Source organism: Equus caballus, chromosome 2 (genome assembly GCF_041296265.1).
Source record: "Equus caballus isolate H_3958 breed thoroughbred chromosome 2, TB-T2T, whole genome shotgun sequence".
Lineage (NCBI taxonomy): Eukaryota > Metazoa > Chordata > Mammalia > Perissodactyla > Equidae > Equus > Equus caballus.
The window spans coordinates 35,872,501-35,896,104 of NC_091685.1; the positions used below are offsets into that span (position 1 = coordinate 35,872,501).

The 23,604-nt window shown below is 52.6% G+C and overlaps 1 long non-coding RNA gene across 1 annotated transcript; it reads left to right on the forward strand.

Annotated features, from left to right (window-relative positions):
* The first annotated feature begins 7,259 nt into the window (after window positions 1-7,259).
* LOC138920913 (uncharacterized) lies at window positions 7,260-9,124 on the forward strand. The gene is made up of 3 exons (XR_011432920.1): window positions 7,260-7,389; window positions 7,508-7,617; window positions 8,240-9,124. It is a non-coding gene; the product is annotated as an uncharacterized lncRNA (long non-coding RNA).
* Window positions 9,125-23,604: the final 14,480 nt, after the last annotated feature.

Sequence of the window (23,604 nt, forward strand, 5' to 3'; positions counted from 1 at the left end):
CTTCCGACAATTACCAGAGGGACAGCTACACCCAGGAGAATAAACTCCAGGTCTGCAGAAATAGGAGAATTCAAATCTTCAGTGTGCTCGCCCTCCTAACGACAACGACAAAACAAAAGCCGTGACTTTTAAGGAGAGCAAGAGGATGAGTATTGATTGATTTCTTGGTACCTAAGTGCCCAGCAATTAAAAAGATGAAGATGATAATAACAATAAGAACCAATAGGAATAAATTGCTTGTGTGCCAAACGCGGTGCCAAGCGCTTACCTGCATTATCGCATTTCATCCTTGCTACAAAATAATGGGATTCAATGATCATCTTTACGGTTATTACTATTATTTCTGTATGTAAACAAATTGATGCTCGGTAATATACTCACTTGGCCAAAGTCACAGGCAGGAAGTGTCCAGGACTGGATGTGAACCGCCTCTGATGTGCCAGGCTCTTAGCTGTCACCAGATTTAATCCTTTGGGATTGGAATGACCGCTACCCATTATGCAGATGAGGGACTGAGGTTCAGAGAGGGGAGGGCTCTTGCCCAAGAGCCCGTGTTGGGTAAGTGGTGGACTGAAGCCGGGTCTGTCTTTGGGAATAAACCTTCAGACACTAACATTCCAAATAGAATGACAGGCACGGGATTTGTTGAGGAGACGGGGCGCATGCAGGGAGGGTGGAGCAGTGTCCACCGCTCAGGATGCCGGGGCAGGAGAGCAGAGGTGGAGGCTGCGGGGCTGCACACCCAGACTGGGCCAGGCCCAGGGAAGCCACTGGCTCCTCTGTCAACCCAGGCAGGCTGCTCAGCAGGGGAAGCCATTCCAGCCAGGCGAGGGGGACCAGGTCAAGCCCCCAGCCCCAGTTGACGGTCAAGTGAGGAGCAGCCAAGACAATCCAGCCTTGTCATTTTACAGCTAGGGGGACAGGGCATCCCAGAGCCAGGGGAGGAGGCCTCCGCCCCTCCAGGAGACAGATGGCCACAGAGAGCCCTGAGTGACCACTGCGGCCATCCCATGACCCCAGGAAAGACTGGTCGAAGCCATCCTGCTTCATCCATCCCTTCAGTCATTCCTTCATTCAGCAAGTATTTATGGAGCACCTGCTGTATGCCAGGATCCTTGCTGGGTGCTGGGGATGCAACAGTGAACAAGACCAAGTCCTTGCCCGCAGTGCGGGGAGAGAGACAACACTGAAGATAAAGCAGATTTGCAGGCAGGCAGACGGTGAGACGTGCAGGAGGTCAGGGGCTGGAGAGTTCATTCACTAGCTGTGAGTCTCCGCCCCCTGCTAGAATGTAAGCTTCCTGGGGGCTGGGACCTCACAGGTCTTGTGTCACTTTCTCCATCCTCAGAGCCCAGCGTGGCGTGTTGCAAAGAGAAGCCACTCCACCGGTGGTCATCCCTAGGCTCTTCCCAGGCTGGGGTCTGGCAGAGCCCCCGGGTCTGGGATGAGGACTTTCAGCTAGTCCTTGAGATGGGGAGCAGAAATAATAACAGCTCTCACTTAACCAGCACTTGCCGTGTGTCTGGGCGATGTTCTAAGTGTCTTGAACCTTGAATGCATCTCTCACTGAATGCACCATCCTTACTATTCTCATTTTACAGCGGAGGAAACTGAGGCCCAGGGAGCCAAAAATCACTTGCTCGAGATCATGCAAAGAGTGAGGGGCAGAGCTGAGAGCCTCGCTCTTCCCACCGCCTCCCCCGCCTCCCTGCTTAGCCACCAAGCCCAGCAGCTGGCGAGCATGACTGGCAGACTCAGACGTGAAGGCAGGAATCTGAAGCAGGAGCAGGGAGCAGTGCCCAGAGGAGGCCAGGAAGGGGGTGACCGTGGCGTGGAGAGTCCTCCCCGCCACCCAGGAGCACCCGCTGGGGACCAGACCAGGAGAGGAGGAGGGGGGAGGGTCTCGTTTAGCCCAAAAGGAAGGAAGCCAAGAAAAGCATTCCAGCCCGGCCTGCCCAAAAGGGGCATTCTGCTCACCAGCCTTCTTAAGACCAAAAAGCCTGTTTCCCGAAATTGGGGTTGGTTTTGAAGCTGGGTTTAAGGGCAGCTCAGCCCAACCATCCCATCTTTTGACAGCTCAGCCAAGTTCATCGATCATTAGCTCAGTGATAATTAGTGGCCAGGGAAGGGGTATAGGACCTAAGACTAAAGACAGCTCCATCCATTCACAGTAGGTTCAGCCCCCGTCTCATCTCCAAGGTGTAAAGCAGGAGATTGACCTCACCGCCAACAGTGCAGGTGTCCAGCCCAGACACCCAATGTTGCCCCCTCAGAGAGGTCACCATGGAAGGCTCAAGGCTGCCACAGCTCCGAACATGACGGGATCTGCTGTAGGAATTGCCTTCCAAGCTATTTCTGAGTCCCACGAGGAAATCCATCTCATTATCGACGAGCCTGACCCAACCTTTGCCATGCTGGCCTCTGGCTCACAAGATCTGTTACTGGGATGACAAGATTGCAGGGAATTCGGTCCTCTTGCAGCTGGAAGGATTCCGGTTAGACCCCGAAGTGCACTTCTAGTCCAAACAGCTGGCCCAGGGCCAAGCCCCGAGCGGGGCTGCACCATCCCACGCCCAGGAGCTCTTCTCTTATTTCTCAACCCCTCCAGCAGTCGATCCTCTGCCACACCACTCTGCGCTGGATTTATGGCTCCCTGGGAAGGATTCATCACACCCCAGAGCCCAAAGCCACATTTAGCTTAATGCATGTCGGGTTGGCACCTCTGCTCTGAGAGCAGGCGGCTCTGGGTCTGCCTCCTCTCTGCCCCCCAGCAGCTGGCACGATGCCTGCATGCAGCAGGTGCTCAACACGCACTGCTGGTTGGCTGGAGACTCTCAGGGCTGCAGGGCCCACCAGTCAGCAGAGGGCGGCTGTGGATGGGGGCAGAGCCACACTCCAAGAACCTTGCCCCTTAATCCCGCTCAACCCCTGTGACGGCCCCGCGTGTTAAGCTTAATTAGCTCGATTTTAAGAAAGATGAAACCAAGGCACCAAAAATCACTCCCACCCCTTCACCATCTTAGACATGGAGACAGTTGGCCAACATGGTGGACTCTCCTTTCTGGAGTCATTTTGGATGGAAACTCTAGATTCCTCCTCTAGGAACAGGCTTTTCTGTTTGGCTTCTGTCTTGTCTGAAGGCAGGGGCTGGACTAGAGAAAAAACAAGCGTAAGAATGGCCGACCCCTATGACGTTCTGGTCATGCGCTAAGTCAGCACAGCTCCGAATGCTCAGACACACCAACTCCTTTGATCACTCAGGAGGGGAGGTGTCACCCCTACTTTATAGCCAAGGAAACTGAGGCACAGAGAGTTAACCTCTGGCTAGAGTTGGTAGAGCCAGGAAGCAGTCGATCCAGGGAAGACGGGACGCAAGCTGTCTATGCCAGACCCGGCGCCCTGTAGCGCTGCGCCATACTGCCCGCCCTCCAGCTCTCTGGGGAACTCGCTTCATGCAGAGAGGCAGCCACAGCCTTCCTTTCCACTGAGGCCCAGAGAAGCCAGGCAACCAGCCTGATGTCACACTGCAAGGCTGGGACCCAGCTGGCTTTAGACCACAGGCCCCTAGTCCCACCTACCTTAGGAAGAAGGGAGGATTAGGGACGATGCTTCTAGGCCAGGAACTGTGCTCGGCATTTCCTTTACACAAGATCTCATCTGATCCTGACAACAGTCTTACAAGGTGGGCCTATGGTCCCCGTGATATACACAAGGAAACAGAGAGGTTCAGACACCTGCTCCCAGCAACTCAGTGGCGCAGCTCTCCACCCCTGAACACACGCGCTCCCCAGCACTGCAGCTGGCCCCACGCCTTGCTGACAGGGAGGGTCTCCCTGTCCCCGGGGGGAATAAATGGGCCATCTGTCCCTTCCTTCCTCCTGTCCTCCTGGCTTCTCGATGCTAATTTATGGACGGCAAGTGGAGTCTGAGATGATGAGGGCGAGGCGTGGAGAGAAGGTAGGAGACAGGAAGAGACGGGCGGGGCCGTACATGCTAATTGTCGTGTCAGGAGGTGCCTTTCATTTCCTTGCTGAAGGGAAGGTTGTGTTTAATTAACTCTGCCCGTGTGCTGGGGACAGGGCCTGATTGAAAATGAGCTACGGGGCCTCTGTTACAAGGCGGAGGGCCCAGCGGCCTCGCAAACAGGCCAGCCCCGGCGACATCTGGGCACAGACTCCGAGGCGGGGAGGCCCAGAGGCTCCGTGCTGTCTGTCGGTCCTCAGCACCGCCTCCCCACAGCCCCCGCCCCGGCCTTCGTGCCAGCCTGCAGGTTTCCAGGCCTCCGCCTCTGCCCTCCCCCGTCTTCTCCAGCTGGCACACGCGCATCCACTCGCCTGTCTCAGGCTGGCGTCGTTTGGTGGCAAGAAATCGAAGCCCAGCCTAGTGTCCGTTAAGTAAGGAGGATTTGGTTATCAGGCTACAAGGCTGCCCCATGAACCCCAGAAACTGGAAGAACAGCGGGGCCTCTAGTACTCAAGAAATGGGAGAGAATTGGATCCAAACCACAGTTCATTGCCACTCTTTGCTGGCCAGCCCCACCCCTACTGCGGTTTCTTAGCTCTGCCTCTTTCTGGGTGTGCCCCATGCTCCCTCTTTCCTCTGCACTAGCTCCTTTGTGACCCGCCAGTTTTTGGACATTGTGACTCCCCTTTTCTGGTTCTGCATGTTTAAATTCTTGAGAGCAAGAGTCTGATTGGTACAGCTCATCGATCAGGTACCCATCCTGGTCCAATCATCCAGGGTAGGGGAGACAGGTCACATGACTGCCCCTTCAGGGTCAAGCAGTGGGCTGCTCTCCGGGGGTTGTGGACAGCAGGAAAGAAGGGATGGGGGCCTCAGGATTCAAGGCCCACCTCAAAGCTCTCCCTCTCAGAGGGGTTCCTCGCCCGGACTCCCACTTTGGAGTTAGCAACCCTTTCTCTGTGCTTCCACTGCTCTTCTCACCACTCACCAGCTGTGTGACCTTGGGCAAGTTACTAACCCTCTCTGTGCTTGTTTCCTCATCTGTAAAATAAAAGTAATAACCGTATTCACCTCCAGGGTTGTTCTAAGAATTTATTAAGTTGAAGAGGCAAAGCCCCGAACACAGCCCCCAGGCATTTGGGAACTCTAATATTGTTGTGACCATTGCTTCATCTTTTACAGCGTTTTTCGCATCATTTGGAATAACTATCTTACGTGTCTGTCTCACTCATCACCCCGGGCACTCCCCCAGAGACACGCGGCCAGGTTGATCTAGCTGTTTGCCTCTGAAGTTGGCACAGCACTTGGCATGAGGTGATCGCTCAGTCAACGCGATGGCCGAGTGACACCGACAATCACTTCCGCTTACTGAGTATCCGCCACGTGCCAGGGCAGGAAGACTGTCATGGAGCGGCCCATGGGACCTGGGCCCGGGCTCACGGTTGCTGAACAGATCCAGTAGCAGGTGCTTTATAAACCCTCACGTTTTATCCCCGCCACAGCCTTTAGAGGTAAGAACTCCTGCCCCCATTTTGCAGAGGGGAGTTCACCATCCTTGCTGAGTCTCCAGGGGCCCAGAGTCTCCGGCCGTCATGGGGAGAGGAAGGACTGGACCCAGGGTTGTTAGCGCTGCCTGCTGAGCTCCCGCTGCACCAGCATCATCATGGGACCACAAAGTGATTCAAGGGCCCTGGGGCACTGACTGAGGGGGCGGGAGGCAGGTGGGCAGAAGTGCCCCATCCAGCCAAGACAATCCAGGAGGAGATTGTGGGTGGGGGCACCCAGTCCAGGCAGACAGCAAAACCACTCTGCTCTCCAGGGATAAAAAACAGAAGCTAGTCCGGTGCCATCTCCACGTGCAGGTGTGCGCACGTGCACACACACCTGGGGCGCTTCTGCGTGTGAATGTGTGCGAGAGTGTATCTGCTCATGTTCTGTTTGTGGCCCTCTGATGGTGCCAATGGAGTTGACGTGTTCTCATTTTTCGCTGAATTATTCGAGGCATTCAAATTTGGAAACCTCTGTATCCCTTAGCTCCAAACTGGGATTCAGGGTTCTCATCCCAGCACAGTCAAAACCTTGCTGTGTGATCCTGGATGGGTCCCTTGCCCTCTCTGAGGCTCTATGCAGTAGTGGAGTTGCATGAAATTATTTGTAACAACCCTTCCAGGTCAGAATGGTGGAGAGACCCAGGGGGTCAGGGCTGGGTGCCTCGCTCCATCCCTCTCTGCAGAAAAGGCTGGCCTGGACCGCAGAGGGGAGAGGAGCAGGAAGGAGCCTGTGTTATTTTTGGTCCCTGATGAGGAGCTGCTTGCTGGTCTCCAGGCCCTCTGACCCCACACTCGCTCAGATGAAGGGTGCGCCAACTGCTTAATCAGACCGCTCTCAGCACAGCTGATTAATAGAGGTTCCTGCTTTTAAAAAAAGAAAGAAAGAAAAGTCTTCTGTAAATCAGCTGTTTATTTAACTTTCCCTGGCATTTAATGATTGCAAGGCTCCGGAGAGGGGAAGAGATGGAAAATTAATTTGAGTCTCGCCAGAAAAGCCAGTCAGGGAAATAATGAACTTCCCAGTCTTACAGAGAGCAGAGATGGGGGAGATGCTGGGGATTCAGGGTCCCTCAGCCTCCACATCCTGGGCTCGAGCTGGGCCCAGCAGAGTGAGGGACAGACTGCCTGCCCTCTCGAAGCCTGAGCCAGGCAAGGTTCCAGCTCCTTTCAAGATGGAAAGCCCCATCAGAAAGATTTCCCCCCAATCTCGTTAATGGAGGGAAGCAGAGGGATGGCAAGGATGAGGCAAGAAATTGCAGATAATAACAATTGATATGTGTTCTCGTGCTCAAGTGCTCAGCTTTCGGCAGAGCTCCGCCCAACACCCCAAACACGTACGCACAAGATGGTGACATCAAGGAAATGGGAGGAGATGGGTATAAGAGATGCAGAACGGCAGAGTGGAAGAGCTGGTAGGGCTTCCTTGTTCTACAAACATGAGAACTGAGACCCAGAGGGAGGCAGTAATGTGCCCAAGACTACACGTTCGGTACAGGCAGAGCTGCAGCACAAACCCACACTTCTCTGTTCCTGGTCTCCCTATCTCCCCACTGAAGGATGTGCAAATAATAACTCTGCTGTGGATTGAGTGTTTGTGTCCCCCTAGAGTTAATATGTTGCAGCCCCAATCCCTAATGGGATGGTGTTTGGAGGTGGGGCCTCTGGGAGGTAATTGAACTTGGATGAGATCACGGAGATAAAGCCCCCGTGACGGGGTTAGTGCCCTTATAAGGGGTGGAAGGGACCAGAGCTTTCTCTGCTCCCCGCCATGTGAGCACACAGCAAGAAGACAGCCATCTGAACCCCAGGAAGAAAGCTGTCACCAGAGCCCCACCATGCTGGTGCCCTGATCTAGGACTTCCCAGAATGCAGAACTGTAAGAAACTAATTTCTGTCGTTTAAGTCACACAGTCTATGGTATTCTGTTAGAGCAGCCCCTGAACTAAGACAAAACCCCTTGGTTATAAACGACATAAGCCGTTTGGCGATTTCAGAAAAAGTCCCATGGCTGATTCTCACTGGACCATCCTGGATCGCGTGCCATTCTGGAACCAATCATGTACCCAGGAGAATGGACTATATTGATTGGCCAGATGGGGAGCAGGTGACCCAGCCTTCTCTAACAACCACGTCCTCCTCAGCATACCTGCCCAAACCATACTCCTCAGCCAAACAGTGGCCCCCACTTGTGCCTGTGCCTTGCACTCTCCACCTCTGGGTCTTTGTCCACACTGTCCTCTCCTCCTGGGTATCTTGAGATACTACAAGGCCCAGTTCAGATACCACCTCCTACAGGAAGCCTTCTGTGATCTTTCTGGTCCCAAGTGTCATCTCCTCTCTCTCCTCTGAACTCCGGTTTTCCCTCATTGGCCCTCCATGATGGCACTGCCAGCTTCAGTGTGTTATACCTAGCGGGTTCGGGTCTTGCCTCACTCATGGACTCCATGAGGGCAGTGACTTTGTCTCATTTATCTTATGAATGAATGAATGAGAATTCATACAGATGATTCAGAAGTCAGAAACTACAACCCCCACACAGGTATCCACACTCCTCTTTGATGATACAATTCCCTGTTTGGCAACTGGCCATGCCAGGATGCTCTTCTTGGTATCTGACTTAAATACTTCCTGCTTTTTAGAGGGGGTAGGGGGCTCCATAGAGACAGTCACCACCCTTCCCATAAAGGTCTTCCTTTTGCACTTTGCTCTGACTTCTTCCTCCGCAGGCCAAGTCCCTCACTTCAGGATCCAGACACACAGGCTGTGGGACGTGGGAGGTGGAATCCAGCCTGCAGCAGCCCCGCTGGGTTGGAGTGGCCCCAGGAGAGGCCCAGAGGCGGATGCCCAGGAAATGCCACCGCCTCTCCCCTGGCTCCCCCTCACAAGCCCAGCTCCACACCCCTCCCTTCTCTTTCAGCAGCCTGTCAGCAGCTGATGGACAAGAAGCTGTCATCCTCTTCCCCCACCCGACATCGCCACCGCGTCCCCCTGCTCCTCCCGGCTCCAGGAAGCTGGGAAGCTATTCCTAATGAATTGGCACTCAGCCTGGCTCTCACCACTCGAGGGAAGGCAGCTTCCTACATGCTGTGCCAGGATGCTGGCGAAGGAAAGGAACCATCTCCCCACAGAGGAGGCAGCAGGGAGGGTCCATCTCCTGAGTCTGGGGTTCCGTTTACCTCATCTGGACCCCAGCGGTGAGCTGCCCCTCAGTGCCCCGGCCTCCCCCAGGATCAGGAGCACCCAACAGCCCTGTGTCCCTGACTCCTCCCAGGAAACCACAGAACGTGGGAGCTTGGGAGCTTCTTGAGGATCATCTTGTATAGACATCTCACTTACAAGACGGAAGCCCACGGCGGGGGTGGGCCAGGAGGAGGAATAAAAGCCTCAGAAAGTAGGCTGGCTCTCAGTGCAGAGGGACCATCCAAAGACGACCCTGAGGTCCTGCCAGTGCAGGCACCCAGGACCCCACTCTGTGACAACTGTCAGCTCCCCAATGACACTGTGGGCTCCAAAATGGCATGAACATGTTTGGCTCTCCCAGCACCATAATCCTAATGCCTGGCATTGTGCCTGGCGTATAACAGGTGCCTAATAAATGTATGCTGAAAGGATTATTCCAGAATGAGCTTCATTTATTATGCTACAGCCAATGTGGTTTTAACCCCAGGTAAATGCTTGATCCAATTTACCTTTTTTTGAACAGTTGAGGAAAACTCCAGAATCCTGGATAGGCTTTGGCACCCTCTAGAGATCTAGAGATATGTTAGGAAACAATGAATCTGAGCAAATTATCTCGCCCAACATGTATTCATTAATGAATCCAATCGTTCATCCAACAAGTGTTTACTGAGCACTGACTATGTGCCAGACACGCTTCCAGCTGCTGAGGGAGAGCGGCAGGCAAGACTGCGGTGTGGACGTCGTCACCTCTGCAGCCTGACTCTCACGATAAGCAGATAAACAAAAAAATAGGTGAGGTGATGGGAGGAAGAGCAAATACTGAATGGAGGGTGATGGGGATGCCGTTTTCACTGGGGTGGTCAGGGAAGGCTTCTCTGCCGAGGTGACACTTCTAGAGGTCCGGAGGGAGCAAGGAAATGAGCCACACAGAGATCCGGGAAGACCATTCCAGAGAGAGGAGCAGCAAATGCTAAAAGCCTGAGGCAGGAGCGTGCCCGGTGTGTCCCCAGGAAGCACAAGAAGGCGCTTGTAGCGAAGGTGGATGAGCAAGAGGGAAGGTAGCAAGAGAAGAGGTCAAAGGGCTGAGCAGGGGCGGGATAGACTCCCAGAGGCCAGAGGTGCCATGGGAAGGACTATTCTGAGTATGGTGCAATCAGCTGAGCACCTCCCACGTGCCAGTCACATATAGGGCCCCTGTAGCCTTGTCATTTTGTGATGCTGTGACCACTGCCCTCTGCTGAGGTCTCCAGAGCTGAATGGACCCATAGGTCACAGAGACAGAATGTGTGTGGTCCCAGATCAGGCTCGAGCTCACCATATGGCCATGACTCCCGTGTTCATCTTCAGCTCGTAAACACAGGAACCTTGAGGACAGAAAGGATTGGGGTGTCACCAACATTATGTGTCAGGCACCTCCCACATCATCCTACCTGTCCAGCAGTGCCATGTGAGGCAGGGCTATTGTTGTCCTCAGTTTACAGGTGGTCCAGAGTACCCCCTCATGAAGAATAGCTTCCCAGCTTCCTGGAGCCAGGAGGGGGCTGGGTGCGGGCATGACGGTGATGTTGGGCTGGGGAAGAGGATGACAGCTCCCATCCATCAGCCGCTGACAGGCTGCTGAAAGGAAAGGGAGGGGTGTAGTGCAGGGCTTGCCAGGGGAGAGGGTAGCATTTCCCTGGGCACCAGCCTGCAGGCCTCTCCTGAGAACACGCCCACTTGCAGAGGCTGGTGCCGGGCTGGAACCCACCCCCTCCAGAAGAAGACATTCCAACAGCCTGTGCGTGCTGAGTCTCAGAGAAGTAAGGGATTTGGTTCGGGGAAGGAGGAAGTCAGAGTGCATGCCAAAAGGTCACGAGTTGTCAGAATTCAAACCCAGGTCCCCCTGGAGCCAAAGCCTGGGATGCTTCGTAAAGCAGCCAGCATCCTCCAGCTGCTCTTCCCAATTCCCCGCCGACTGCTTAATTGATGGAAAGCTCCCTGCTCTCCCAGCCTGCCCTGGGCAGTCTGCTTTCACCCACAGGAGAATTACTTTGAACTCAGGAAATGCAAACTTGTTTTAATATCCGTCAACACAAAAGTTCCCTTCCTCCCAGGAGGAAGGGACATAATCTGTTAGGCCTCCCCGAGGTGCTGGCATTCTGAATAGGGACTCAGTGAAGGCACGATTCTAGGATGGTGGGACTCCAGGCACTTTGGCAGCAGGATGAGCGATTGAGATATTTTGAGCAGGGGCCCTTCCCAGCAGCCATCATTCACACCATACAGGCTGCCGCCTACTCCATTTATACATAAGGCTTGGCTTGCACATATGTGAGTTCTTGCAAACAGTTTTTAAAAAGCGTTAGTCCCAGAGAAAGCTTATTCATAGACTCTTAAAGCTGGAGGATCCTTAGAGAGCATCCTAGTCCAATCCATCTGTTTTCAAAGGGGGAAACTGAGGCCCAGGGAGAGGAACTTCTTTGTCCAAGTTCACACAACTGCAGTCCAGGAGCAGAGCCAAAATCAGAACCCAGCTGGGCTCGCTCCTGCCCAAGGCCCCTCCCGACAACATTGCATTGTCTAATTCGTCTTCAGACAGACGCTGGTGCTCGGTTTTGCCACTTCTTAGCTGCGTGACCTTCAGAAAGTGCTTTAACCTCTCTGACTGCCCACTTGCTCACAATAATGGTACCTGCACCACATGTTGTAGGCTCGACGTGTGCTTGGCACAGAGTAAGTGCTCAATAATAATTATGAAGTTACCTATCCTCCTCTTGTCTCAGGGCCTCTTTCCACTTCTTCATCTCCTGTGACTCAGAACCACACCTCCTCCTCCCAGCAAACACAAGCTCTTCCAGGAGAGAACTAGCACCACAAGATAGGAAACCAGGCTGCGGCATTACTTTCCCTTCTACCCGCTGCCTTGTTTCCTCTGAGTGCCAGCTCAGAGTGCCCTGCAGTGGAAGAGTAGAGTGGTGGGGAACAGGAGGAAGGGACTGGGCCTGCTGTTCCCCAAGCCCTGCAATGTAGACCTCTAGGGGGACAAGGAGAGTGTCTGTCGAAATGCCACAGGGAGTGACACAGGGTAACACAGAAAAGTAGTGCAAACCTCCATCTGAGGCATAGGATCAGCCCCAGCTGCCATGATGGGAGTCAGAGGGCTGGGGTTTGGAGAGGCAGGTAACGGAACGATGCAGGAGAGAGAAGAGATGCTCAGGGCACAAGGACTCCACTCACTCCAGCAAGCTTAGAGATCCTCAGTGGTCGCCTAGGGGGGTGCCAGTTGGGAAACCTTGCCCCAAGGGTGGACACAGGATAGAGGGTGCCATCTGCTGGCCCCTGAGATCCATGGCCTCCATCCTCAGAGGCCCACCACAGACTCAAAGCCTGCCAGAGCCTGGCAAGATCCCCTTGCTTACAGATGAGATAAGAGTGTCCCAGAGCAGGAAGGAGGACCCTTCTATCACTGTCCCCACCCCCAAGTACACGTGGCTGTTGAGGGCAGACTCAGGACTCGAATTTCCCTGTCACTAGCTCATTCAGTCCTTTGTCTACCATCCTGTGGGAAACAAGACAGATAACCCCAGAATCACTGGACTACGAGCTTCTGGGGCCCTGAGCTTGCCAAGAGGCCTGGGAGACAGCAGTTGACAGAGATCATGCGGGTTGTTGTCCTTTGGAGGAAGAAAATGTGCTTGCGATGGGGGCATGGGAGCTGTCCCTGGTGCTGACTGCTCTCCTTCCATGCCCTGTCTACTGATTACTGCCTGGAGTTGATCTGCTTGGTGAGACAATCCATGGCAATCTTTTAATGCCAGGACAACTTCTGCCATTGAAACTTCTGGGTCAGACTCAATTAAGTGAGGATGACACCAGGTAACAAATATGTTTTAAGAAAACTCTACCAAACATCACCATCAAGGCAAACATTTGTTGAGCAATTACAATGTACCAAGTGCGGTTCTAAGGGCTTGAGAGGTAATGATTCACTTAATGCTGACAACAGTTTTATGAGATGGGTACTGTTTATCAGATGGTTTTTGTTACAGATTAGGGAACTGAGGCACAGCAAGGTTGAGTACCTTTCCCAAGGTCTTGCAGCTAATAAGTGGTAGAGACGAGATACATACTCAGACAGTCTGGATCCAGAGTGCACACGCTTAATTCCATCACACTTTCCCCATCCCCTTGTAATCACGTAATGCTACTGAAGGACAAATGTAAATGATTTTGCATTATCTGCTGCTTTGCATGATTGGTGACATGGCTCCCTTCCATAAGAGCAAAAATCCAGGAGCTGACTGATGAAGAAGGGGGCTTATGTCCTTCCTCTAGAGAAGAGTTCACTGGGGTCAGAGTGAAGTCCAGAGGCAAGGGCAGAAAATCTTTGGGCACTTAGAAACCAGGTCTGGTTGCCAGGTTGGGTCTGAAAGCAAGTGATCAGGACCCTGGGAACAAAAGACACAGCAAACAGGAAGTGGGGCCTGGAAGACCAGAGTTGGGAGAAGCAGACCGGGTCCCAGCATGGATAGATCAGGACTAGACAAGAGGAGACACCCTGCAAGCCTCTGTAGTAAACTCTGTAATGCGACACCCAGATAATCCTTCAAGAAGGAATGAGGGCTTGGTGTCCCAGCTGCTGGGAAGGCTATATACTCACAGACTTTGACCATCAGCCCCCATTAGGAATGGCCCCAGCTGGAGAGTCACATCTCCCAAGTCTTGCCTCCTTTCAGGGTGGCCCACATCCAGTGACCTATTGGCCCAAGGACATAAAGACCCAGCCCCTCACTCCCAATTTTGGCAGATTCTGAAGGGCTGTTCCACCTCTGGCTGGCCAACGCCATTTGGAGACTGTATCCCAGGTGAAATTCTCCCTCTGCCCAGGCTTGCTTCCTGCCTCTCCCTTCCTTGGGTGTTGCTCCCAAGAGCACTTTTAATACAAATTCTGCACACCAACCCCCATCTCAGAATCAGCTTCCTATGGAACTCAACCTGCAACAGCCTTCAATGCCCAACTTCACTTAATGCAGACGTCCGACCAGCCCATCCCCTGGCCATGTAGATACTTGCACTTTAAATTAGCTATTTATTTGTAAGTTGATTTTTCACATAGACAAAAGAGTGCAGAGATTTTTCGACAGCATTATTTAAAAAGCAGAAATTTCCCTTCCTGGACCCATGTCATCCATGTAGAACACTGCAGAGGGGAAAGGAAATGAGTGGGTGGACAAGGAGCAGAAGATATTGCCAGCTTGAGAGGTGATCTGAGCCAAATGCCCCCATCTCCGTGAAAGGTACCTATGGAAGTGACACCAAGGTATGAGATGTATCACATATGTGACAAAAATATAATTACGGTTAGTAATTGTACAACATACACAATGGTAGTTGACAATAGAAATTCACTCTTGCATCATACTCACCGTGCCATCGTGAGGTCTGTGCTGCTATTACACCCATTTTGCATATGAAGATGTGGACATTCAGTCTCCCAGTTGGCCAGTGGTGGACTGGATTTCAATTCCAGGTTTCACAGTTGCAGAGTCCAAGTTCATTTTATCACACCGGGCTGAGGGAGTGAAGAGGTCAAGGCAAAGGCAGGGGAAGACAAGAAAGAAAAAGCAAGGAGAGCAGAGAAAGCAGCACAGATGGCAGTGGGGAGGGCAGCCAATACCAGCTCTAGGAGCTGCTCTGCTGTCTTTGTGCCCAGCATTGCCGGACAGGGAGGAAGGAGACACGGGTGTCTTTATTTCCCAAAGCCAGAGCTTGATGAGGAATTTCAAAATTCTCTCAGCTGCCCTGGCTGAGACTCACCACTGACAAATGGAGAACAAATGAGACCGTTTAGCCAGTAATTAAGCAATAATGGCCTACTCAGAGGTCTCCACCAGGCAGGAAGCAGCCAAAGAAAGGACCTAGAGGTTCCTTAGAGGAGCAGGGTAGGGAGGAGCCATTTATCAGGTTATTACAGGGAAAGAGAGACTCATTAGCCCCACACCAGCCTCTGGGCTTTCCTTGCACAGTGTGGACAGAGGGAGGCATTGGCAACTCCGTGCTCTCATATGGGGGGAACCCAGCCTCCAAACTCAGCCTCCTTCTTGGATCTGACTCAAGGCATGAGACTCTCTACTCACTACTCAGGTGCCAGAGCATCTCCCAGCCCCCAGCCTGTAATGGGGACTCAGAAGGGAGATTTCACTGAGGTCAGTCTTGAGACAGGAGGAGAGGCCAGGGGTCAGGGTCAGGCTCAGGGTCAGGGTCAGGCTCAGGGCGAGGGCCTGTAGATTGGGGGCCTGCCTAGAAAGCTCTTCAGCTTGAGAGAGGGCAGCTCCGGAGATCCTGGAGGACGGCCCTCACCCCTACGGCAGGGATGTGGTCCGCCTTCCGAGAGCCAGGCAGGGAGGGTCCGGAGGAGACAGGGTGCGAGCGGAGAACTGCCTCCTTTACGAGAGGGAAAGGATGGCCTGAGGGTTAAGAGCTCCAGCTCCTCTGAGTCTCAGCCCTGCCACTCAGTCCTCGTGTGACACCGGGCAAATTCCTTAACTTCGCTGATCCTCAGTTTCCTTATCTGTAAAATAAGGATCATGTTATTATCTATCTCGTAGGGTCATTGTGATGATTAAATGAGATAATCTTTGTAAACTACTTTGCCCAATTTCTGGAACGTGAAAAACTCTCCATACAAGGGAGCTGTTGAAGGAGCAATCGCGATCCACAAGGTCCTGAGCCTGCTTCGGCCACCTGTGTAAGAAACCCTTTGGCAACTCAAATAGTAGAACCTCGTGGGGACAAGCCAGCCCCCTGGTCTGGGGTTGAGATCGTGAGCAGCTGTGGTGCTTGATTTGGCTTCGGGGAGGCGTGAAGAGCCAGGCCAGACACAGTGGGAGATGCAGCATCTGTGACAAATTCGGACACGAGGCAGGGACCACAGGTAATATCTCTCTGGACACCCGTGGCCTTGCACGTAACAATCTTCAGAGCTCACATTTTTTACCACACACTTACTAAGTGCCTTTCCCATTAATTCATTAACTTCTCACAACCGCCATGGAGGTGAATACTATTTACAGGCCTGTTTTTCAGATGAGAAAAGTGAAGTACAGAGAGGTTAACTAAATCGCCTGACGTCTCATAGCTGGGGTGCCTCATTGAATGCCGTATGCAGTGGGCGCTCCATAATGGCCGCGTCTTCTACGAATCTGGGGGGGGGTCAGAGAAGCGTCAGGAGTGGGCACTGATGGGTAGCGAGAAGCACTTGGCTTTGGGTTGCATAATCAGAGGTAGACGCCAAGAGGGAGGGACTGAGCCGCCCAGGGGACAGGACTCAGAGCAGCAGGTATAACCACGGGCACCAAGGCCACGTGTGTTCAGTGCTTGCTGCGCGCTCCTGTTCCAAGCATTCCCATGGACTGACATTTAATCCTCCCAACGGCTTTGGGAGCTGAGGACTCTTGTCACTCCATTGCACAGAGGAGGAATCTGAGGTACAGAGTGTCTGTGTCACTTGCTTAAGGGGGGCCAGCTCCAGAGCCACCTCTTCTCCACTTGCTGGGTTTACAGTCACGACCCACAGCTCACCTACTGCAGTGAAATTCTCTCTGGACTTTTGTTGCTTAAATTTGGGCATGGCTGGGATATTGGGACAGAAGTAAAGGGGCCCACAACCCCAAGGGCTTGGAGGAGTACTATTGAGGCCCTTAGGGGACCAGACAGGGGCCAGTAGGAGTAGCCAGGTGGGGAGTCAGTGATCAGTGGCTCGCGCAGGGAGTTCCTGTTTAGGACCTATTCCTGGACCATTCTGCCATCAGCCGGCCTTGGTTGGCTGGACCAAGTTGTCTCTAAGGAGGATTCAGCTGGGTGGCGAGGCTCTGCTGTGTAACCACGTGGCTCAGCTGCAGAGTTTGAGCCCAGGTGTCGTTGGCAGGAGAGGCCAGTGTGGTCCTGCCACTATGGAGCTTGTCCCCTGATGGCGGACACGGTGGAATGTGGGGGTCATGAATGAACTAAGAGAGGGCAGGACAAGCAAAGAGGGCAAAGCAGACAGCCCCTCTCAGGGACGACTCCCCAGGGCTTTGTCATCCCTCCCAGTGGGGAACCTCAGAGGGCCCCACTGGACCCTTTATGTAGAACCAGAAAGGCCATTATGACCAAGGGAAAAAGCAGAATCCACCAGAATTTTCAGAAGGCTGGAATGCCGTCCTCCCGTGGCACTTTAATGCCTAATGGCTGAACACGATGGTTTCTCTGTTCCTGGCTGGTCAGTGGCCCTTTCGTCTCCCATCCGCCATGGCAGGTCTTTCAAAGGACATGATATCACTTTAATTCCCAGTAACACTGTAGATCCTGCAGGCATTTCCCCACTGTGGTAGAAAGAACAATGTCCGAAGATTCTGGGAATCTGAGCGCTAACCCCGTGCTGCTGCTCTCCAGCTGTGTGACCCTGGGGAAGTCAACGCCCCTCTCTGGTCACTCTGCTTGTCCAACTTTAAAACAAGATGTTGGCATGATTGTAAAGGACCCTTCCAGCTCGGGCACCTTCAATGCTAATAAATTGTTAGCTCCTTCATGAACGGGATCGTGCTTTATCTTTGCGTGAATACCTTAGCAGGGGGCCCAGAACACACTGGGACCCAAAAAACATTGGAATAAGGGAGGCAGGCAGTGGGAGAGGGAAGGAAGAAGGAATATGAGGGAGAAAAGAGGGAAGGGAAGTCAGGAGGTCTCTGAACACCAGGAAGTTTTCTTTCTCTTCGTGCCCCCCACCCCCTACCCATGCCTAGCACTGGGATTTGCACTTAGAAGGCCCAGTGCCAATTACCAGTTGAATCTGATTGAGACGCCATCAACCTAAGACGTCAGCAAATGGAATCCCACAGCAAACTGTAGCAGAAGGCCTCCTAACAATGCTCGTCCAGTCTCCTCAAGCTATGAGTAATAGAGCTGTCGTTTTAAATACAGCCCATCCCGGCACTCCCCATAATTCAAGTCAGGTACATTTGTATGTTTGTCTGCTACGCAAATAATCACATTAGCACCTGCAGGGGGATAAAAGCTCTGCGCTCTCTTCGGAAGAAAAGGCAGGAGAATTAGAAGGAATCGCAGTATTACTTTCTGTTGATTGGCGGCAGCTCTGCCAGGATGGTCGGCCAGGCAGACAACTCTGGCCCAGTCCCGTGTCCGGAGCGGCAGGAGGCAGGAGGGCCCAGGAAAGGGCAGCAGCAGGCAGAGGCCTGTCTTCTCCACAGGCTCGGGCAGTGGTAATGAGACTACAGCAAGGCTGGTCCCTTCTCTGGCCTCAGTTTCCCCAGAGGAGGGATCGGAAACAGACGAGAGAAACAGTAAAGTGCTGGGGTTTCGGTCATTGGCTCTGGGGTCGAGCGAGCCTGAATTCAATCTCAGCTTTGATCATCAGTAGCCTGTGACCTTGGGCAAGGGACTTGACCTCGCCGAGCCTCTGTCTCTTTCTGGAAAAGTGAGGGTTATGAGAGTACTTCCTCACGGGGTTATCGTGAGGATTAAGGTCATGCAAAGGACTTTATAGGGTCTGACATTTAGTAAATATTTAAGAAACATAATATGCATATGCAATATGCATATTTCATATATATGCATATAATATATAATATACAGCATATCATATGCAATGTATTATATAACATTATATTATATATATGCACACATATATAACAGGTATTCTTCCCTAAAATTCAGCTGCATGTGCCATCAAGTACACAAACATTCACAAACAGCAGTCACAGCATAAGAAACATGTCATTAAGTCATAAATGTTGACACAGATGACAGGCAAGTTGTAACTATTTATAAGTAACTGTTCGTAACTTAATCATTAAAATGTTGTTTTTAAAAAACAAATTTTGAATTTTCACAAGGTGGAGGAGTAAACGTGGGCTGTCTCTGCCCTCATTCAGTGAATCAAGTATTCATAGGAATTTCACTCATTTCTGCGGCTGGTTTAATTAATCAAAGAATGTGGAGTGTCTGAGCATTCATTTATTTCATCTGAGATTTCAAAGATTTAAGTGTAAAAAATGGCTGAAACGTACATAAGAACTCGGGTCAATGTGAGAGAGCGGCTAATAAAACTTGGGAGGAGTGATTAACAGAGCGTACGGGTAGGAGGCAGCCCTCGTGTTGGTTCCCCGAGGGGCGGTACGCATGTCCCAGGTGTGACAGACTTAGTGTGATTTCAGGTGGGAAGACAAATGACGTCGGTGGCACTGATAGCAGGAAGTCTCCCCAGGTGAGAGCTAACCCCGTTCCAATTCTATTTCAACCCTTCTGATGGTATCCAGGAGAAAGCCTTTCCTTGGTCTTGCTCTTCAGCATCCCTCCTTTTTATTTGTAACATTTTCCCTTTTTAATGAAGAGCCTCATACTTACGGCCTTTGCCAAAGCAGCAGGATCTAGCCAGAATTTAATTACCCCGCTTCAGTTTCATAGTATTTATTTATATGGATGGCATATGATCCCAAGTTTCTATTTACAGTGGTGATATAAAGTTTTCCTCATAACTAGATTTATTAACGTGCTCACAAATAGAGTGGAGAAAAGAAAAACAATCGTACAAGCAGGACGCGGGCACGACAAAAGTCAAGAAGGGAGTTCGAAGAGATACCTGAGCATGGAAACATTGAGAGGGCGGTCGGGGAATGTCTGAAGTCGGGAAACTGTCTCCCCCGCCGTGACCACAAAGAAGAGGAAACACCGAATTGAGAAAGGGACGACAGGAACGGAGAAGGGCAAGACCACTCAGGACTAGTGAAATGGAAGCTGAATGCAAATTACCGCAGTCAAGCAGCGATGAAGGCGGAGGGACGTCTCCCAGGCTGCGTGCGGCCGACACGGGCGCGGCCACGGCTTTGGACATTGTGCAAATTCTCCTCCCCTACCATAGACATATGTGTACGGCCCCAGGCACTCAGCCTTGTCAACGGTCATCAGAGGGACCGACTTGGCAGAATCTGCTTATACCTCCTGGCTCATCCCAGTGTGTATGCCCTTCTCTCATTTCCTCTCCCCGCCAGTTTGGGTCCAGAAAGCAGAGGAGGGCCAAGTTCTACAGGCTGAGTGTCAGAGACTCCCGTGGGAATGGGCTTTGGGCTGGGTTAGCCGAGAGGAGGCACAGTTGGAAAATGAAAGGATGGAGAAAGCAAGAGCCCACGGTGTCTCTCCCCATCACTTTCTGCTCAGGCAGCTGTCTGGGCAGTGGCCGCCTCTCGTCCATGACACTAGCTGCCCCTGGACAGGGCCGCTGTGGGTCCAGCTTGCCCTGACCCTGGACCCTGGGCTCGGGTATCGCCTCGTCCTCCTCTCCCCTCCAGCCAGAGGCGGTGGCTCCTTCACTCCCTCTGTGGTTTTTCAGCTCTCCCACCACCTGTAGATGCCAGTTCCTTGTGTGAAAGCTCCTTCACCTCCCTTCCCACCCCTTTTTAAATACTTAGAGCCGTGTCTGTTTTCCTGGTTGGGGCCTGACTGCTACACCTCCCAAAACCTTCCTTTAATGAGAAACAGCCTCACGTTGCTCTGGGAAGAGCCCTCTCACTCGATGCACTAAACGTTAGATTTAAGAAGATGAAGCTGGTTCATTGTGTTTACAACAAAATGCATCCAGGGTCAGCAACTCTTCCTGTGAAGAACCAGGTAGTAATATTTGAGACTTCACAGCCCGCATAAGTCTCTATAGCATAGTTTTTTGTTTCTTTATTTAATTAAGCCCTTCAGAAATGTAGAAACTATTCTTAGCTTGTGCGTAGCACAAAAACAAGCCGAGGGCCGGATGTGGCCAGTGAGTGATAGCTTGATGACCCTTGAAATAGCTGATAAGTGAATATACCCCGACTGTCCAGAATGTGGCTTGAGCATGGCCAGCCCCACCCTCCAGGGCCAGAGCTGGTCCTATGCCCCAGATCTAGACAATCAGTGTGTTCCATTCTCCTGGCCCTAGATTGCAGACCTTGTGGGTCTAGTGGTTAAGATCCGTTGCTCTCACCACTGATGCCCGGGTTTGTTTCCCGGACAGGGAACCACGCCACCATCTGTCGGTTGTCACAAGGCAGCGGCTCCGTGTTGTTGTGATGCTGAAAGCTGTGTCACCGATATTTCAAAAAGCAGCAGGGTCACCCATGGTGGACAGGTTTCAGCGGTGCTTCCAGGTTAAGACAGACTAGGAAGAAGGACCCGGCCACCCACTTCGGAAAAAACTGGCCATGAAGACCCTGTGACTAGCAGCAGAGCTTGTCTGATAGAGCACCGGAAGGTGAGAGGAGGGAGCAAACAGACCGGGCAGGGTTCCGCTCTGCAGGACACGGTGTCGCTGGGAGTCAGGATGGACTCCACGGCACTGACAACAACAAGACTGCTCCTGCACATAAAAGAAGTCTTTGAGAAGGGAGCCCCAAAGGGAAATAGCGTTTGAAGTGAATGAGCCTACTCTAAGCTGGGCACCGCACTGGGCACCTGCACGGATGTCGTCTCTTTTCATCCCCGCTCTGTGGCTCAGAGGCATCAGTCTCCAGAGGTGCGACAAACAGCAAGTGGCAGTGCCTTTGGAAGCTGGTGATTTTGGCTTCAAATCTTTTTATACACTATGCCGTCCTAAAATAAAGCATGGGGCTCAGGAGAGGGGAGGGGAAACAACAAGCCTTCCTCGACACATGGTCAGGAGCCCCCAGCAAAGAATAACTGTGCCGGAGCACTCCTCTACAATCATCGCTCATTTTACAAACGACTTGCTGGTTCCATAGGCACTTCCATGCACACAATTTCATTCCATCCTCACAACAGCCTGGTGAGGTAGGCAGAGCAGGAATCCCATCTCCCAGTTTATGAATGAAAACCTTGAGGTTCAGAGAGGTGAAGCGCCTTGCCCAATGTCACACAGCTCATTGGGGACAGAGCTGAGATTTGAACTAGACTAGGGGTGAAGGTGAGGGAGCTTGTGAGGTTTTAAACAGAGCCTGGGGGGGGGGCTCTTTTCTAAGCCACAGAATTGCAGGGGCCGGGGGATCACACCCTTTGACCCGTGTGGGAGGCCCAGCCCTTCCTCATTGCCTCTGCAAATCTTCCTCTCCTTCAAGCCCACGTTCAGAGTCTCTCTGTCTTTCAGAAACCCTTTCCCGACTGCAGCCCACATTCGTGCTCTCCTCTGAACTCCTCCAGCAATTACTGTCTGTACCGCGCCTTAGTAATTAATCACCCACAGCCTCCTGACAGCTCTTCCGCTGCGGCCTCCACCTACTGCTCCAACGCACTGTCGTTGTAAACTCCGGCTTCCCCACGTAGACTGGTGATGTCCCCTTGGCAGGGGCCGGCCCTCCTGCTTCTCTTGGCAGCCGTGCACACAGTAGGGATGCAATCACGCCTTATCCATTCAATTTAACCGAGTCCGAGTCCTCTCACTAGTGCTTAGAGCGAGCCTAGAGGAGGCCCATAGGCACTCACCGGCTACGCGACCCGGACCGGACAGTTCGCTCCTCCTTTCTGAGCCTTCACGTCCTCATCTATAAAAGGCAGCGTCATTGTCCCTTTCTCGTGGGGTTGTGTGAGGGATAAGGGGACTGCAGTGGATAGATGTAGCCTTTTCTGTGCACAGCATTAATGATTCCGATGGGACTGTCAGTCACAGAACCCCGTCTCCACCCCAGACACCCTCAGGGGTGGGCGTGTGATGTGTGCCTGGCCCCCAGAGGCCCCGATGCCCTGGAAATACTGATCCGCCCTGGAAATGCCCATCACTCCTGGAAATACTGATCTGCCCAGGGCTGGGCTCCGGTTCCAGAGGAAAGCCAACCAGAGCCCTTCCCTGGGACAGCTACACACAACGTGGATGAGAGACGGTCTCTGCTCCACCGGGGTGCTGAAGGCAGGAGCATGGAGACGTGGGGGCAGCCACGTGGAAAAGGCCCCGCTCCAGCAGAGAGAATGCAGTTGCACAGGGAGGGGGACGGAGTTGAACGGAGTGGAATGGAGAAAACGGAAGACAGGATTTAGCCCGTAGATCTGGCTGTGTGGGGATCCACCCCAGGGTTTACCGATGACGTGAGCCAATGAGTAACGTTTTGCCTGAGCCAGCTTAAGTTGAATTTCTTCATTGCAAATGAACAGGACTTCACTGATGCAGAGACTGTTACTGCACATAAAGATCACCTGGAACACCACCTGGCACATAGTAGATGCCCAATAAATGGCAGCTGTTGATGTTTATCACCATTAGCAGCAGCAGCTAGAAAACTAAATGCTTCTCCTTAGGACACTGTGTGGCTTGGTGGCTGGAAGAGGGACCTGGGTTCAAGTCTTACTTCCACGCCCTAGCAGCTCTGTGTCTCTGGGTGAGTGAGCTAACCGCCAACCTCTCAGAGCCTCTGTTGCTTCTTCAAAACAAGCTTAGTCGTGCCAGCCTTACAGAGTCGTGGGGCCAAGCAAATGTGTGCTGTTTGTCTTGCCTGGTGCAAGGTACATAGCAGGTGCTTAATAAATGTGAGGGAGCCACTCCACTGCAGTTCCCGGCCAGGGTTCCAGGCAGAAGGACAACAGCGTGTGTGCAGTCCAGCCCCCTCCTTCCCCGGGGGGAAAGCTGGAACTCAGAGTGGGGAGTTACTCGCCCAGGATCTCACAGCTCCAGGAGAGCCTGGGTTCAAGCCCAGTCCGCAAGGTTCTGATTTGGGGCTCTGGCGACCTCTTTTTAAAATCATGCTGCAGCTCATTTTCCTCATGGAATCCATCGTCTTAGAGCCTCTCTCCCCGGGCACGAACGGGAAAGAACTCTGAGGGGATTCTCACTCCTGTCATCCACATGCATGTAGCTCCACGCCTCCGGCATCTCTCTGAGCCTCAGTTCCTGCATCTGTAAAGTGGGGACACTTGTGACGCTTATGACACAGGGCTGTGGGAAGAGTGAGAGCCGTCAGTC